The sequence below is a fragment of the Corvus brachyrhynchos genome, unplaced genomic scaffold (assembly GCF_000691975.1).
Source record: "Corvus brachyrhynchos isolate BGI_N302 unplaced genomic scaffold, ASM69197v1 scaffold5, whole genome shotgun sequence".
Taxonomy (NCBI): Eukaryota; Metazoa; Chordata; class Aves; order Passeriformes; family Corvidae; genus Corvus; species Corvus brachyrhynchos.
In genome coordinates, this window is record NW_008238321.1 from 11772405 (window position 1) to 11780469 (window position 8065).

The window sequence follows — 8065 nt, forward strand, 5'->3', positions numbered from 1 at the left end:
TGACGATGGTCGCTACCGGCGGCCCCGCAGCCCCCCAGGGCCGGGGAGAGCGGCTGCTTTGTTCGGGTGCGCTTCGTGCCCAGCCTTCTCACGTGTCCCGTTGGCCCGTGAATGTTCGTAGTGTTTTCAGGAAAAAGACAGAGAAATAAACTGTAAAGCGATTTATTTTCAAGGTAGTTCTCTCTATCTGAGCATACCCCCTTCGCACAGCCGCTTTTTTTTCCTGCTTCGGCTCTTCCTCCCTCCCTTGAACGTGTTTACCCTTCCTGTGCAAGCTGCAATCTGCGTTAATCACTCTCTGGGGCTGTGGTGGTACTAATAAGCTACTCATAACTACTTGAATTATAATTTGCATAATCAGTGTTTCGAGCAAATATTGGTTGGAAGAATATGCCTATCCTATCAGTGCTCTGGTTGTTGGAAAGAATCATTGATTATCTTTTAAATAGTTAACACTGCTGATATGCTGCCCTTCAAAATGTTACATTGATAACTGAACAGGCTGATGCTAAGTGTCAGAATACAGCATTGATCCACAGATGGTATATTTTTTTGAATGGCAGTGTCTGACACGTAATTTAAAGGGGTAATGAGTTAAGTGCTCTGGAAAGAAAAGGGGGTATTGCTGTACAAACAAAAAGCACAGAACTGCCCTACCCTTTTGAAAATTACAGGCCTCATTGGCATGGTCTGTCTTTTTTTGAGAGAACAGTTCACCAAAAAACATCATCTGAACAAATTCTGATGTGTTTAAAAAACTCTTTGTTAAACAGTTAATGTGTAGCTACAGTATTAGTGTTTTATTTGGGCTACAGCAATGGGAAGAGAGAGTGTCTGAGTACTCGTGTGCATCTGAACACTGCTGCGCGTTTCCCTGGTGAAAGATAATCCTCAGAAGAGGAAACACAGTCCCTTAGTTAAGATTGCATGTGAAAGTAAAGAGATCTGACCTCGTGTTCTTGTTGGTTCTGTAGTCTGTCCTCAAAGTCTTCCCACGCAGGTGTGTCATGGTGGTCTGTGGAAAACATTCACATTTACATGAAAGGCAGCTCACAGTCTAAAGCAAAGGTTTTCTGCGCATCAGCAGAAAAAGGGGAGCTTGTGATCTGTGTTGAATTAGCTCAGATTTGCAAAGTGCAACTGGCTTTACAAACTTACTGCAAATACCGGCTTTTGTAATGATTTCTAAAACTCTGATTATTTCCTAATGTTCCCAATAGCAAGTTGTATGTAGGCATGAATGACTGTAATTCTTAAAAAAAAAAAAGTAACAAAACTAATAACAGGGGAACTTACAGCTTTGGTACTACTTGGCTGCTTTCTTTATGAGACTGACAGCCTGCAATATGAGCTGTAATCAGGATCTTCAAGGCTGTGTAAGGTGCCTTTTCTGCCCAGATTCTTGCTTTATTTTAAAGTTGAGTGTTGTTGTGTTCATAGAAAATTCTCACTGATTTCTGTCAGTAGTTCTTATAATTTGTTGATCTTGGAAATTCATTAATAATTACATCTTGCTTCCATTTAGCATGAATTGTATTGAATAAAGATGATCAGATGAAGGAGTGGCTTTGAGAGAAAACTAAGAACAGCTCTTTTGGAAGACCCTCATTGAAATTAATTGAAGAAATATATACTGAACAAGAAGGGCTGCCAGACAATTTGACAGACTTCTAGGATGTGTTCTGACAAATTTGGGAGTGGATAAGGAAGAGGCTTGGTTCTGCTGCTTGCTTTAGTTCGGCTTAAGGAACAGGAAGAAGTCCTGTGTGGTGTGTATGGGGCAGTGGGGTATAAAGCAGATGGGAAGGGGATGGAAGAAGAAGGGACAGACACAACTCTTCTACACTTGCATTTCCTCATGGCAGAAAGAAATGCACAGAGGGTTTGGATATAGAGATGCACGGCTGCAGGTCGGAGGGAGTGAGAGTGCCCCAGCACTGCTCAGATCTGTCCTACACTGAAGCACTTGATTTTCTTTATTGGTACCAGGGAAACGTTGGTAAATTTAATTTAGAGCCTTGGAGCACTATAAAATCCATCATGATGGGGTTTTGGCAGTTTGTAAGAACTTGCAAATTGCAGAAACAATGTTATTGTTCCATTAGGCACATGGGTCTGTATGTGAATGTAACAGGAAAACTCTGCTCTGAGTAAGAAGAGGTTATAAAAATAGAAGCATGGGATGTTAGAAAAACAGTCCTTTCTTTCATCCTCATACTTAAAAATACAGAAGGAGCTCCATATTGGTAGCCAGAATTCTTGGAAGACTGAAAGAACAATCTGTAAACAGTCGAGGGACTTGGTAGTCACAGGAAGGGGGAACCCCCCCTAACAGCTTCATCAGAATTCCCTGGCTGGGCTCCTTCTCTTTGGCTGCATCTCCCTAGGGGTCTGCATCTTATCTTGCTGGCTTCCTTTCCCCTATTTGCCTCTGACTAATAGGCTTTGTCTTCTGGTTACTGGAAGTCTAGTAAGTTCTTTTGTCTCTTACCCCTTCCTCCTTTTTAAAAATACTAGATTAATGGCTGTAATGTTTTGCAGACTATCTTCATTGGTGACACGGATTAATTGTGTACTTGACTCTTAAGTTACCCAGCAGTAATAACATAGTAACTTGACTTGAAACAATGGTAATTTCATGGCAAATGTTCAAGGCAAATGTTGCCTTCTGGTAAAGTGCCAACTGCAATTTACCCCCTGTAAACATGTGACACAAGTAAACTGTCTGTGCAGATTTTCTCAGTGTCTTCTGTACAGTAAGTCGTCTCGAGTGTGGCTTTTGAAACAGTCAGTGATCTCTCTTTTCTCCTCCCCTCCCCTCCTTTCTTTTGCCTCTCACTTGAGTCAGGTAATTGCAGATCTGGGTTGAAACCTTCCCAGGGAGTGATGAGGAAAGCCAAGACTTGCAGACTGCTCCCATTGCTCACTGTCACCTTGGCTTCCCCCTTCCCTGGGGAAGGCTCTTGGCGACGGACTGGGGGTGAGCAAATTGGAGAGCCCCAGGGAGGTGGGTGTTGGCAAAGCTAAGGGGAGCTCTGATTTCCTCTGCACAAGTGCCAGTGGTCTTTGTGGTGAGATGAGGAGGTTCTCCTTGTCACGTGTGGCTTTGGTGTGATAGTGTGATGGTGTTTTTACGTTCTGATCTCCGTGCTGACCATAACAGAGCAAGTAGGGAATCAAAGCCTCTTGCCTAAAAGATAATCTGAGAACTGACCCATTTAGGTCTCCAGTTTGTCCATGTGTCTTGGGGGGCAGCTCTCTGGTCCAATGATCTGCATCTTAAAGGAAGCAGAAAATCTGGATTTTAGTTAAAGGTTATTTAATTGCAGTGTTTTGCTGCTAGAAGAATGCCAGTTAGGGGACTACTTAGATGTAAGTATTAAAGAACTCTTTCACAGAACTAGGAATACTGTAGAGGAACCAACAAAAGCATAGGTGGTGAGACAGGATTCCAGTAAAGAGAATAAGCTAGTATAATATTCTGGTGTCTCAGAAAGAATGGTTATAAATGCTGTTCTGTCTACAGCATCTGTCTTGTGAAAGACAAAACTTACTTTGCAAAATGTGAGAATGCTGTTCCTGACCTCCTGTCACAGTTTGTTATTCCCACAAAGTCAGACTGCCAGAGACAGTATGACAGTCGTAGTTGTTTGTTGTCTCACTTTTCCTGTTTAGTGAACATAAGTGGGTTTTTTTCAACCAAAAGGATTATGTGCTCCTGAAATATACCAGTCTTATTTTTGCATCCATGTAGTAGCATAAAGTGACAGTTTTTAGTTCTTACTTTGAGGTTTTTTTTGTGTGTGTAATGCTTTTCCTCCTGCAACTTTGAAACTTGTAATGCAGTCAGTCTTATCCTTTTGTTTTAAAATGGAAAGGGAGGGAGAAAATCATCTTAGTGCCTATGATTATGGGAGGCATGTGTAGCTCAGTAATAGATTCACAAACACAAGTGTCCTCACTCTTGGTTTTGGTCATATGCTGACTGTTCAATATTTTCATTGCCAATGAGTCTGTACAGAAAGCCTCAAGTATTCTGGATCACCATAAAAATGGGTGGCCTGGAGTGCCAAAGATCTGATGTATTCCAGCTTCCAGCAGTTACCTGTGCTTGGAGTTAGTGATTATGTCTCATGAAGTACAGGATAGATACCTACCTGGTTTCTTGTGAGGCACAAAATGTCAAGAGAACTCAAAAATATGTGAAAACTTATGAAAAGAAAAGTGTGTGTTGGTTGAATGCCACCAGATTTCTAAAGGAGAGCTGAGAGTCTGATACAACTGCTGACCAAGTTCAAGTACTCAAAAGGAGCTCCTTTGAAGCTGCTGATACAGTTAGCATCAAAATACTGCAGCATCCTTTGTACAGTGGGAAATGGTGATGCTGTTCACTGCAATAGGGAAGTTGGGACTCAAATCAGGAGAGAGAATTAGGGCTTCAGCAGGTGGCTGTGTGTATTTTCTGCTTTAGAAACTGCAGTCAGTTTAAAAATCCAAGCATATGCTCTTAAAGCACTTTCATATGTCAGTGCTTTCACTTAGAACAATTTGTTTTACATAACTTAGATATGATTCCAGTATTTATGTGGTCAGCTGGTACTGAAGTTCCTACACAACTGCATGCAATGAGTGATTCTTTTGGCTGGCAGCCTGTAAACTGTGTTACACTCACTGAGATGGCCAGTGGCCCTTCTGTAAACTCCTTATGAGCATCTGCTGCCAACAGGGATCTTATGAGGTGGTCTGGCTCTTGTCTTTAGACTTGTCCCTTCAGTGTTAGGGGCTGTGTGGGTCACTGTTCTCACAACTGCTTTCTGCTGGAGAGGGACACTGTTAGCCAGAACTGCTAGAAGGGCTTCCTTTTTTTGTGTGACTGCTGTCTTTTCTTCATTGTTGAGAGCAGTAAGAAATATGAAGTTATTTACTTACTACAATTAGTTTAAAGCATATCTTATTATTACAGGAGTCACTTGATAATCTACCTGAATTACATTCAGCTGAATGTAATTGGTGAAGGCACCTCAGACACTTCAAGGTGAAGTCTGATAGCTGAACTCAGTGTAAAAGAAAATCTGTGCACACTTAGCTCAGTTTAAAAGTAAATGTTTTTCTTTCCATTGCCAAGTAGATTGTAGACCGAGGTGGTTTTTCAAAGTTATTCTGGTTTGGCTACAGAGACTTGCAATTTTCCATAGGTTAATTTGCAGAATGGATTGAGCCAGGGTAAGGTAAATATTTGTAGCACAACTACTTTCAGATGCTTTCAGTGGAATGCATCTCTGTCAAATACCCAGGGGCCGTGGTTTCTTTTGGTCCCATAACCTGCAGTTTTGCTGTAGAGATGTGAACTGGTTGTGTCAGCACAGAGTAGCTCTTCCCTTGGCATGAGCTGCTTTAATTATTCGTAATACATACCGAGGTGTTAAAGGTCTGTCATGCTGTGCAAAAGTTACAGTGTACCCTGGAAAAATAGTGAAGGATTATTCTTTTACCACCCTTTGCAAATGAAAGGGGAAAAAACACACAAACTCTTGTTAGAAGATAATTTGCTTTTTTGTACATGCTGGACCTTGTATGGCCTTTGACAAGGATCTTGAGGGAGGAGGGGAATATTGGTAGTTTTTAAATGGATGGAGATTAATTCCTCAGGGAATGAACCTTTGTTTTTTGAAGGCGATTGAGTTATGCGCAGTGAAATAAATGAGAATAAATGAGTGACTACGACGTAGGGAATTGGATGGAATCTGGTTTGGGTTGTGGTTTCAGCTTTACTGAAAACTGATGGCATAATCTTGAACAGCCCCGTTGTTTGGCTGTCTTGATTTCCCCTCTGCCCATTGTCTTGCTCATAGCTTAAATAGACTTCTCAAAACAAGAACTGCTGCTGAATTAATTAGTTCATTAATTTATTTACATTACAAAAGCACCTGAAGGCACCCTTCTAAAATTATATTCTGTTTAGCTAACCGGACTTGGGTTTGTTCTTTGAAAAGACAGTAATCCTAACAAATCATTCCACCCACCTAATAAAGTAAGATGAAGCACATAATAGGAAACAATTGAAAACTTTTTAATGGGGCCAAATGGAAAAACAATGAGAAGTAATCAGTAAGGTATTGTGTGGCTAGAGAATGTAAAGAGAAGGGAGGGATTCAAGGATGATGCGTGTGTCTGCTGAAAAAGCTGCTTAAGGAATGTGTCTTCCATAAGAAAAAGTTGTAAGGTGCTTTACTCTTTCTCTGCCCATCATTTTTCACACTATTATTCGTTTTTCCTTAAGCTGGCCTTACACAATTAGCTGCACACAGTGAGCTACAGATCTGAAACATCTGTTCCACTTTTTCTTAAGACTACTTGTTGGACTTTGAACATGAAATGCGGTGTTGTGTGAGTGCACACAGAGTCAGGTGCTCTTCAAGAGTGCAGAAAGTGGGTTTCTTCTGCCCGGTCTTGAGTGGAAAAACCTCTCTTGATGAGCAAGCTCTGGACTTGGAGTGACAGCACACCAGGTTAAGGCTCAGTTGTTTGCTAAGAGACTTTTGCCTGCATCCTGGTGACTGGCGGGGTTGCTGTAGGAAGAGATTTGGTGATAGCTCTGATTCTTGGCCCTGAGACCTGGCCTGGCATTATGGACTGTAAATGTGGTGAAGTTGTTTCTGATTTTTTTGGGGTATTTTTGTACCTGGCCTTCTCTTCCCTGCCAAAGTAGTAAATCCTTTCCAGTATGGCCTTTCTCAGAGAAGTCCACTTTTCATTTGAGAAGGTATTCAGGCTTCCAACATACCTGTTGCCTGGCTTGGTATTCCCATAGACTGCCATGTAGCCTTCTGCCAAGTGGCAGCCAAAACTCAGCATGGTGCCTTTTCAGGTGTCTACTTAACTAGCTTCTACTCTATGCAGGCATGTTCTTAGGATCAAATTTTACCTAGTTTGATCACATTTCTTAAGCTGTTTTGTTTCCAAAGCTCAAACTGAGGCTAATCAGAAATAGTTTGTTATCCTGGTTTGGAGCAGATTGATAAAGTTCTTGTGTATTTGCTCCCAAAACCATAACCTGTCTGTAATTCATTGAAAGGTTCTTCAACTGCAGGAAGCCTCACAAACTAATAATTCATTTCAACTAATTGCAGCAGGACTTTCCTGCTTTTAGACTTCCTCTTGAGTAACTTTGCATAAATGTATTTGTGCAGCAGTGGTGCGGAGCAGATCAGTGTGACAGACTGGTACTAGCACAGTGCTTGGTTGAGGATGTGGTGAGATGTGTTCTGGGCTCCTGAGAGTCCATTATATGCCATTGTGCTGCACTCAGAATGCTTCTGCTGAGAAAGTTTCATTGCAGGTTAAGGCTTGAAATAAGCAGTTCCCATAACATGCTGGCTTTGACTGAAGTTTGTTTTATGCTGTAACCCTTGTGCACAAAGTGCTTTGGTATTGTAGTGTAGAACTGAAATGCACAGTGAAAGTTTCCACATGTAGCACTGATCCTTTCAATTTCTGCCTGTTGAAGAGGGAAAAAATACCACTGATTCTTCACTGATTCCCCACATGGGAGAAAAGAAAGTTACCTTTGGTGAGAAAGCTGCCTGCTCTCACCTCTGGGCAAGCTGCTGAGGGTGTGGAGGGTCTGCACTGATCCTCACAGCCAGTGTCAGAGCAAAGGGGCTTAGACACAGGTGCGAAAAGAGGCAGGTGAGCGAAACAAAGGCCTCCATAATCCCGAGGGTCCACACTGTTTACTTACTTACATTTCCCTGTGGGTTGCTGAGGGATTGCTAACGAGCAGTGCAGGCTGTTGTCTGAGTTCCTGTGCTGTGGTGTTGCTGCTCCACAGCAGCACAGGGGGAGGGATGTTGGCGACCACAGCATACGGCTACACCGTGCGACTGTGGCCCAAGGACTGAACCGAAACCTGTGCCACCAACGTGCTGATGCTTCTCTCCACCCCCGCTGCAGTCACTGTACATGGTTTAGGATGTAGTCAGTCAGCCACAGTGCATTGCTGTGCTATGACAGCCTTTAAATACAGCCTTGAAGAGCTTGATCTTTTAACTGCTAAGTCATACTA